We start from the raw sequence: 10,483 nt of genomic DNA, 5'->3' as shown, positions 1-10,483 counted from the left end.
TCCTGTGCCACTGACAACAGAAGCAGATGAAGAATATGCAGCAAACAGACACAGAGAACAGACAACTGGGGGGGGAAGGAGAGAGAAACAAATTAAAAAAAAAAAGAAAACATCAAATGGACTATTATTCCGTCATAAAAAAAAAAAAAGTCCTGATGCATGTGACAGCAGAGAGGACCTTGAAGACAGCATGTTGAGAGAATTAAGCCAGAAACAGGTGGACAAATCTTATATGATCTTACTAATATGAAATAATTAGAATAAGGGAACACAGAATGGGGAATCCTTTATTTTATTCATGATGGTTCTATAAACCCACAACTTGTGAAAAATTCAGGATCTATCAGTTACTGAATTCCTAAATAACTTCCACAGTTTTAGGTATCTGTAACAAAGGCACAGCACTTTCTGGTATCAAATATGCCAAGGCTGATACTATAAATACTTCAAAACTGATTGTTTTAAGGATTGTAAACTTACTGCCTCAGGTTTGGAAGCTAGATTTCCAAAATAAAGATCTCAACAGAACACACCTTCTCCCTGACATTGCAATATTCTGCTGCTGCTTGCTGCAGTACGTGGGGTTCCTTATCTGGAATCTCTGCCTCTATCACATGGTTCCACCTTTTCTCTTTGTGACTTCTGGCTTCCCTGATTTGGGGCTTCTACTGATCTTCTGTGTCTGAGTTTCCTTTGCTTGTAAGGACTCCAGTCTTGTGGCTTAAGGGCCAGCCTGACTCCATTTTGCCACATCTAAAGAGGAATCTTCAAATGAATTGTGATGAATACCTACCTTAAACTTAAAAAAAAAAAAAGTGCCCCTATGTTCCAACTCACAGGTAGGCCATCAACAGCTGATGTGAGTGCACAAATGAACAATCCTTGGGAATAATGTGATGCACCAACACCTTTTAAATAAAGATCTCAGGATTTGTAGCTTGCAGAATCATAGACGTTTTATCTCTTTCCTGGGTGAAAGTCTTGTTCTGCCAGTGACTGGAGAGTAGTTTTGAAGGACTCTGAGGAAAGACAAAAGGGCAGGTGTAAATTTTTAACTGACCCTTTACAATAAGTTGGAATGCTCTTAACTGTGTATTGCTTTGGTAGTTAGGTGTTGCTGTTAGCAAAAAGAATGTGGATGAGGGGCCCAGGTGGACCACAGGTCCTTCAGTAAACTTGCTTTGTTTAGCCAGTGGCCTTTTAAAAGTAAATTGAACCTGGCACTGGCAAAGTTGAACCAAACTATCATGCAAAATATTGTACAACCAAATGTTATCATCTTATTGCTGGGAGTGTGTCACCTAAGGTCAGGGATGGAAGCCAGTGGTTTTATTCTTGCCTTTTGGTAAGGTATTGTTTTGTTGTAGAGCTTCCCTTTCATCTGGGAGAACTTCTAGGCCCAGCTCCTTAGATACAGCCTGACTCTGCCAGTTGTCTAATCTCTAGAACTTTAAAAGTGAGCTGTTATGCATGGGTGAGAGAAGAGAAGGGACCCTGTATCAGGGTATGGCAGCATGTACTTGGCCTTTCAGCCTTGATAAAAATCAGGGCTTTAGGGGACACCCCACCCCCACCCCCACCCCCAGGAAAACAGCAAGAAATTGGATTCTAAATTTAAACTGGAAAAGAAAACAAAAAGTTGCTATAAAATTGTTCTATGGTGTTATATATTTCAGAATCCCAACAAGAAATATGAATATTTCTAATTCTAATCCTGTGATTTTTTGAAAACTCTTAATATTTAAAATTTGAATTTTTAAAAAGATTTTTTGCACATATGACTTGTGGCCTATTACAACCAGTTGATCCTTGTTCACAATGTGTTCCATAGACCAGAAGCCTCACCAAGTTCTGAGAGATTGTAGAAACACCTCACCCAAGACTTTTGAATCATAATAGGAAGTTTCCCCAGGTGATTTGCTGCAACCTGTGTGGGTGAACTGAGAATCTGAGGGGAGGCGACAGGAGCTGAAGAAAGAGACATAGAGACAAAGACAAGATTAGAGGAGATCAGGTGGGCCGGGGCTAGCTGATGGCAAAGTCAAGGACCTGAGCTGGCACCACAAGCTTTATTTAAAGCAGTTAAGGGAAGCAAACTTGGCCCAGTGGTTAGGGAATGCATCTACCACATGGGAGGTCCACGGTTCAAACCCTGGCCCTCCTTGACCCATATGGAGCTGGCCCATGTGTAGTGGTGATGCGTGCAAGGAGTGCCGTGGCATGCAGGGATGTCCCTGCATAGGGGAGCCCCACATGCAAGGAGTGCACCCTGTAAGGAGAGCTGCCCAGTGCAAAAGAAAGTTCAGCCTGCCCAGGAACTGCACTGCACACACAGAGAGCTGACACAAGATGACACAACAAAAAGAAACACAGATTCCTGTGCTGCTGACAACAACAGAAGCGGACAAAGGAGAACAGGCAGCAAATAGACATAGAGAACAGACAACTGGGGTGGGGGACGAAGGGGAGAGAAATAAAATAAAATAAATAAATCTTTTAAAAAATAATAAAGCAGTTAACTAGGCCATTGTTCTCAGAGGAGGGGCTATCAGGCACGAAGTTCTTTGAGGAGGGTATTATTCTTAGAGTTCCTTCTTATCAGAACATCAGTTCCTTTCTGCTTCCTTGCAGGTACAGACATGTTTGACCACACCCCCACCTCTCTGCACACATTGATCCTCCCTCACAACGTGGCTTGAGCCCCGCACATTACTTCAGGGACCCCTACATGATTCACGTGCACATTAAAATTTGAGAAGTACAGTCCTCTATGTTTTTGTGCTAAAAATCTCACATGGGTGCTATCCATCAGCCCCCAGAAGCATTTAACAATCCACCTCAAGGCTGAGATTTTTGTATAAAAGGGGCCTGAACCTCTGTTAGAGATTTCTCCCTTACAAGGTGTTTAATAATGAACTGATCACACTGTTTACAAGGGCTAACAGTGACTTGAATTCCTGTGACCTAGAACAGCCCCCATCCAGAGCCTACGTGTTCAGATACAGTTCAATTACCCACCAGAATAGACAAAGGAGCCACGTAACACCACCAACCCCCTCCCACACTCCTAGAATTCACTACCACTAGCACACCACACCCCTGGCCATCCCTATTGGCCCTCGGTCTTACCCAAGCCCCAACCCTCCCCTTGGCTAAGCATGTTCCTGCCTATAGATGTACTGCAGAGATTCATGACACCCTCTGCCAAATGCAGGCTGAAGTCTCTCTCCAGTCCCCTCCATTGGGAGAGCTTCCCAATCAACTTCCAGCCTGCAATCCTTTCAGTCTTCATGTCTCACTGAGCACCATTTTTTCTCTAACAACCTCCATCAAAGGATGAAAAGGATGAGCTAGCATATAAAAATAGCATCTAGCTTCTTAAATACTTAATTGGTGTGTAATAAATATTAGCTATCCCTATTGCTAATTAATATTCTCTGTCTCTAAAGAAATTTGGTGAAAATCCCCAATCATGAATGTATATTTAAATCAATGATAATTTGCTCCCTAATGATTTAAAAGTTGAAATATTTTAAATGGGATGTTTTTTGACAGTAAAACTAATCTGAAATATTATGAAACTAATCAGTGGAATTGCATAAATTATATCTTTAAAAAGTGAAACCCATGCCTATCTCATATTTGGGAGAATGTTTACCATGCTTATGTCAAACAATAAGAATACATATTTTGTGTGTGGAAATGAGTTCATTTAAACTTCTTATTTAAATTAGCTTCCTCCTATTCATGAGTATGAATTCTGTGAGAGCTTATTGATTTTTTGCTCCCATCATCATGGTAGGAAATAGTTAATGTAAGTACTTTGGTTTGAGAAGTCTAGTTTCTTATTTTTATTTTTATGAGCTTGGTGGAAAGCATAGTTTTATAATTGGAGTGAAGAAGGAGAATACTTTCATATACACTGTGATGTAAGGACATTGTGAGAAGGAGAAGTGCCCTGGATTGGACAAAGCTTTCTGAACAATAGCAACAACAATAGTAGCTATCCATCATTTAGTGTGTGCTTACTCTACTCCTGTCACTTTGTGGTTGAGGAAATTGAGGCACAGGAGTTGTAAGTCATTCAAGGTCACATGGCTAGTGGGTGTAGGAGCTGGGACTTGAATCCAGGCAGTCAGGTTTCAGCTTGCTCCTCAGTGCCTCCTGAATGCATCACTCTGAGTTGCTCCTGATAGTGGTACAGGAGACCCTGAGCCCAAGGATGTTTCTGTGCTCTCTGGGCAGGCAGCCAGGTGCACATATGGGTGAGTTTTCACATGCTGAAGTGACAGGATTACAAGGGCTTCCAATTCTTCATGGGTGTGTGGTGCTCCTCAGTGTGCAGCTACTCAGCCCCATGGAGAAGGAGAGGGCAGGCTTCCTCAAAAGTCCAGGAGGCTCTCTTCCTAAGAGGAGCCCACACCAAAGCTTGATGTATTTCCATCCTTCTCTCCCATTTCTCAGCAAGTTCTCTTTTTTCCCCCAATCTCCCAATAAATTCTTTTTACTGGCCTAAAAATAAATGCTGGGAGAAGAATCAGCATTTCAGATTGGAAAGGGCCCTTCAGGGAGCCCTGGTGCTTAAGATCCCGTCCTTGCATGCTTTCCTGGACCTTCTGACATTGCCTTTGTTCAGGAATTTCTACAACATTAAACCAAGTAATAGGAGATAATTTTAGGATTCAGATGTTAGTTCCACTGATTTTGAAACCTCTTCATCCTGTTGTGTCAGCTTCCTCAATGGGAGAATATAGGTGGTACTGACTGAGCATTTTAGGAATTGTCAGCATAAGTTACTTCCCTCACCAAAGTCTATTCCCACATGTTGGAGCAAGAAGGCTGCTGACATCTGCCAGGGTTCAGGCTTCCTGGGTTCCTCTCTTCCTGGGCTCATTTCTCTCTGGGCTCAGCTGCTCTACTCTTCTGTGTGCTTACTTCCCAGGCTCCAGCTCAAAACTCCAACTTTCTCTTCTGCCATGTCATTTTCTCTGTGAGTCCCTACCCACCAAGAGGGTGGGACTCAATGTCGTACTGACAATCAAAGCCTTAATTATTACTTAATCAAGTAACAGCAAAACCTCTGAATCCAATCCAATCTAATATGCCTAGAGAAACAGACCAGTTCACAAACATAATCCAATATCTATTTTTTAAATTCATAAACAATATCAAACTGCTATACTACCTAAGATTATAGTGGATAAATGGACACTGTAATTGTTACCTAGACATGCCATTTACAAATGACCTACAATTTATATCCTTTAAAACAGAGTTCACCAATCAATAGAATACTTACTGAGATTGCTCACAAAAAGCAACTACTTTCACTGAGTCCAGTGGAGGGTGTCGGGAGGGGAGGTGGAACAAATGAATCTCTTAGTGTCTGGTCCTTATCAGTTTTTAAGTATAGAATTACAGTATGACCCAGCAATCCCTCCAATAGGCATATATGCAACAGTATTGAAAGCAGGGACTCAAACTGATATCTTCACACTAGTGTGTTCACAATTGCCAGATGATGCTATCAACCAACTGTCCATCAACCAATGTATGGATAAACAAAATGTGGCATGTACATATACACCCAAATGCAAGGTGTTAAAAAGAGGGTGATATACTGGAAAAAAAAAACTCTAATATAAAATATGGACTATTGTTAATACTACAGTTATAATACTCTTCTATCAATTGTAACAAAGTACCACACTAATGCAATGTGCTAATAATAGAGGGGGTATAAGGGAAGACTGTATTTGTTACATGATTTTTCTGACAACCTACTTATCTAAATAAAAATTTAAATGAACAAAAAGCCAAAAAACACATATTTCCAATCATGTTTCACCTAGTTATTTCATATATTTTTTTGCATTTTATGTTTTTGTTTCATGTTTAGCTCAATGATCCTTTGAGTTAAATTTTGTGCAGAATTTAAGTATATATTGCATTAATCTGTTATGATTAAATTGGGTAATCTGTGGTTCTTTCCCCATTATTTTGGTCACTCAAGAGTTCATAACACATACACATTTTATTATTACTATCAGTTTCACTCTAAAACTGCTATATTTTTCATCTACCTCTATTTCACATTGTGCTCTTTCTCACTTCTCTGTTTGGTGCAAATGACCTTTCAGTGTACTTGCCCTGATTACATTAAATTTGTCTCCCTTAGTCAATATCTCATTAACAGGAATTGTATAGGCAGTTCTCTGAAATCAGAGAATATTGACTGAATTGTCTGCTTTCAAATGCTGTAAATAAAAACAGACATTTTCAGGTCAGAGTTAACTCATTCTGCTTGCAATGACATATATTTCTCTTGATGTAATGTTCTGACCAGTTCTTTTCTTTATTTGGAAACCTGCTGTACTTGGCCTGTAACTGTAGTCTGATCTCTGCCAGGCTCTTGGCCCAGACTTTTTGATAATGAAGGAGTGGCAGCAATCTGCAGGTCAGAACCACATGAGCTTAGGATCCTGATATTCCTTTATTCTCAATTCCTTTGTTCCTCACTTCCTGGGTTTTGCTCTGTCTTTCTCATTCTCCCAATGACTGCAGTCTTAATATAGTGTTTCCCAACACTGTTCATATCATGGCACAGATTGGAGTCCCCTGGATTTGTGGTGCATCAACAGCAAAATATGCTGTATCTTCAACTGCTCCTTTGAAAGTTCCATCACCATAGTGTTCTAATGTAGTGGTTCTCAACAATTTTTGTCCCCCCCAGGGGCCATTTAGCCATTTGTGGAGGCACTTTTAGTTGACATAATGCTGGGCTGGTGGGAGGAGCTACTACTGGCATCTAGTGGGTGGTCAGAGGTCAGGGATGCCAGGAAACACCCTAAAGCACTCTGCACATGCCCCACAACCAGGAATTTTCTGGTTCAGGGTGCCAACAGTGCTGAGAGTGAAAAAGCCTGCTGTATGGGAAACCCAACTCTCCCTCTGGTCCAAGCATCCACCACAAGGATGGCTGCTGTTTCTGCATACACCCCTTACCTCTGGCCTAGAGTGGGGGGTTATCCACCTTGTTCTTTTCAGATAATTATTCTTTCCTATTTCCTAAACAGAGGCACAGACCAATGTTTGAATCTCATGTCACCAGATGATATCATACACTGCCCTCACTTGCTGTTGACTGTAGGCCCCTCATTTTTTATTTCTTTCCCCCTTTCCACCTGCCCCCCCCATTGTCTGCGCTCTGTGTCCATTCGCTGTGTGTTCTTCTTTGTCTGCTTACATTCTTGTCAGTGGCACTGGGAATCTATGTCATTTTTTATTGCAACATCTTGCTACATCAGCCCTTGGTGTGTGTGGCACCACTCCTGGGCAGGCTGTGCCTTTTTTGCATGGGGCAGCTCTCCTTGAGGGGTACACTCTTTGTGCATGGAGCTCCCCTATGTGCTTGGTACAGCACTCTTTGCATGCATCAGCACTGCACATGGGCCAGCTCATCACACAGGCCAGGAGGCCCTGGTTTGAACGCTGGACCTCCCAAGTGGTAGGCAGATGCTCTATCAGTTGAGCTAAATCTGCTTCCCCCTCATTTCTGAGTTTCCAGTACTGACACTCTGTTACTCTCTCCAATACCCCTCACATCTCAACTGGCCAATACACTGTCCTCTCAATTCTTTACTCTTCTCCTCCTGTGATCTTGTCTCCACACTCTGCAGCCAGGCATTGCATGATCCTCTCTCAAATCCTCTCATTGGTAGCTGCAGTCTCTCCCCAATACCGATTTCATGCATCCTACTACAGATCACCACCTCACATCACATTATCACCTTAGAGTTTGGAACATGAACTTAAAATGGCTTCATGGACATTTACTTTCCTAGAAGTTCTCCTACATCTGCATAGTAACCAAAAGACAGCTGGGAGTTGTCAAACTAATTGCCTGTAAAATAGACTTAAAGTGAACAACTGTTAAGAGGGACAAAGACAGCCATTATATACTGATAAAGGGGGCAATTAACAAGGAGGCATAATCAACAAAGAGACATAATCATATATATATGCATCTAATGGCAGAGCCCCATAATATATAAAGCAAATACTGACAGATTTGAAGGGATAAATAGACATTTGTACCTTAACAGAATTGGATTCAAGGAATAAATGCAAATTTAAGAGGAAGCTACTGCTTTTTAAACCATTCATTTCCACTGGTCTTAAGACATTATAGATTGTTCTCTTTGAGACTTTCTCATGAAAGAATTCCCTTCAGCCTACAGAATTGAATTATTTCCAAGATACAACATCCTATAGAATCAAAGCAAAGCAATTCTAAATTCATAGTCAACAGTGAAAAATAATTGATTTGGAATATGTTTGTAAAAAAGACAAAGGGACAGTGACCTGCCAGAAAAGCAATCCATCTTTGGAATTAAAAACTGCCAAAAGCAAATGATCTGCCATGAAAAGGAGTTCCTTTCCCCAAAACATTTACAAATGAACCTTCAAGCATAATATACTTTGCAACCTAAACATAACAATATGATTGTAGTAGAAAAGAACATTGCTTTAGGTTCCTAAGCTACTTAAAGCTTATACCATGAAATGGTTTAGACTTCATCAGTGGGAATTAGATTACAGTTTTGAGCCTGAGACAATATCCAAATCCAAGTATCTCAAAGTGATGCTTTCCTCTGAAGACCTGCTGCCAGCAATCTTTGGCTCCTCTGCCACTTGGCAAGGCCCACGGTGCATCTGCCAGTCTCTCCCTTCTTTGCTAGGTTTCATTGATTTCAGCTTCTTGTTTCCATGGCTTTCTCTCTTTGTCTGAATTTCATTCTCTTATAAAGGACTCCAATAATAGGATTAAGCCTGATCCTGAATGAATGTCTTAATTAAAGCAGTCTCCTCAAAAGATCCTACTTACAATGGGTTTACCTCCGTATCAATGATGCAGATTAAAGAACATGTTTTTCTGGGGTACATACAGCTTCAAAACACCACACCCCACCCTTAGGGCCCCCAAAGATGTTATTTTCCATATGCAAAATACATCCATTTCATCAAAATATCCCCAAGGCCTTTAGTCATTTCAGTGTCAGCATTAAGTACAAAGTCTCATCAAAACTGGTTATAGCTGCTTAATAAATAATTAATTGTGCAAGAATAACCAGAAATAGCAGCTATGTACACAACAGGGGAAGCATAGAGAGATAAAGGGGTGAAGAATTTGTTAGTTTGTCTTTTGTTTATTATCATTATCGAAAGAATGAAAATGCTCTAGTGATGATTGAGGTGATGAATGCACACCTGTTATTATATCAAATACCATTGCTTGTACACTGGATGAATTGTTGCTTTATCCATAAAATTGCCTTGTTTAAAAAAAATCAGTTATAGGTGTGTTCTGTCCTGGGGCATAATTCTCTGTCTGTGGACCTGTGAATCTGAGAACAAGGTATCTGCTTCCAGTACACAATGGAAGGACAGGCATAGGATATGCATTCCTATTCCCACAGGGAGAAACTGGAAGGAAAACACAGGGTTCATGGGTCCCAAACAATTCTGAGACACAGCAGGGACTCCTTCATCAGATTTTGTGGTCTGAGGGTTTTCTATGGAATGATGTTTGGCCTCTGGGCCTAATGGAGCAGCAGTCCCACCCTTTCCCATGCTCTCCCCAAACACTGGGGAGGAGGCTACACACTTGAAGCATCATGGTTGTGGCCAGACACTGCAATCCCAGAGCACAGGATCAGTGCTGTCAGAACACTGGCTGATGGTCACGCTCTCCCCAAAAGCCATACCTATGGAAACATCTTCCTAAAACATTGAACATATTCTCCTTAAAATGGGGGACAAGGATGAGAATAGAATACTCACTAACGCTTCTAGTCAACATTATATTTGCAAAAAATATGAGAAAAAGAATTTAAGGGCATAAGATTTAGAAAGGAAAAAATAAAATTGCTTGTATATTATTTGTTGATTTACATAGAACCATGAAAAAAATCTACAGGAAAAGTATGAGATACAAGGTAGTTGAATGAAAGAATAATATAGAAAATTATGTTTTTCTATATCCTAATGACACAAACAGATCAATCTAACCGCAGGTGTGCAAGATCGAAGGTAAAAAAATGTAATACTTTAATAAGGGAAATTAAAAGAGGTCCACAATAAAGAGATACATGATTTCATGATTCAGAAGAATTCAGATCTGTTGCTGGAGAAGCTACACCCAGGCCCCAGTGCCTGAAGGGAATCTTGCTCAAGATCTGCAGCTTCAGCCTGGCCAAGAGATCACTTCAGAGGGAGCACCTAGACCTGGGTCTCCCATGGGACCTTAGGCCTGAGGTCCTGCTTGTCCTTGAGGCCATGAGGTCTGCTGTCTGCTCCCCAGGTCTCTACTGTCATCTGCTTCTCCTACCCTAACCATCATCCTGCCTGGGGTTCCACCTGGGACCCTTCTCATTTGTCCCTCTGTGGGGCAACTGGTCACACCCCATGACTTAAAATTCAG

The 10,483-nt window shown here is 41.1% G+C and overlaps 1 long non-coding RNA gene across 2 annotated transcripts in view; it reads right to left on the bottom strand.

Moving 5' to 3' along the window:
- Nucleotides 1–654: 654 nt before the first annotated feature.
- LOC131277353 (uncharacterized) overlaps nt 655–10,483 on the bottom strand; it is an 88,957-nt gene continuing 79,128 nt past the window's right edge. For both annotated transcript variants that reach the window (XR_009184537.2, XR_009184538.2), the window contains exon 3: nt 655–1,019. This is a non-coding gene — a long non-coding RNA (uncharacterized lncRNA). The remainder of the gene's footprint in view (nt 1,020–10,483) is intronic.

The sequence above is a fragment of the Dasypus novemcinctus genome, assembly GCF_030445035.2.
Source record: "Dasypus novemcinctus isolate mDasNov1 chromosome 11 unlocalized genomic scaffold, mDasNov1.1.hap2 SUPER_11_unloc_1, whole genome shotgun sequence".
Classification (NCBI taxonomy): Eukaryota; Metazoa; Chordata; class Mammalia; order Cingulata; family Dasypodidae; genus Dasypus; species Dasypus novemcinctus.
The sequence above is the reverse complement of the archived record's forward strand: the minus strand, read 5'-3'. Positions and strand labels throughout refer to the sequence as shown.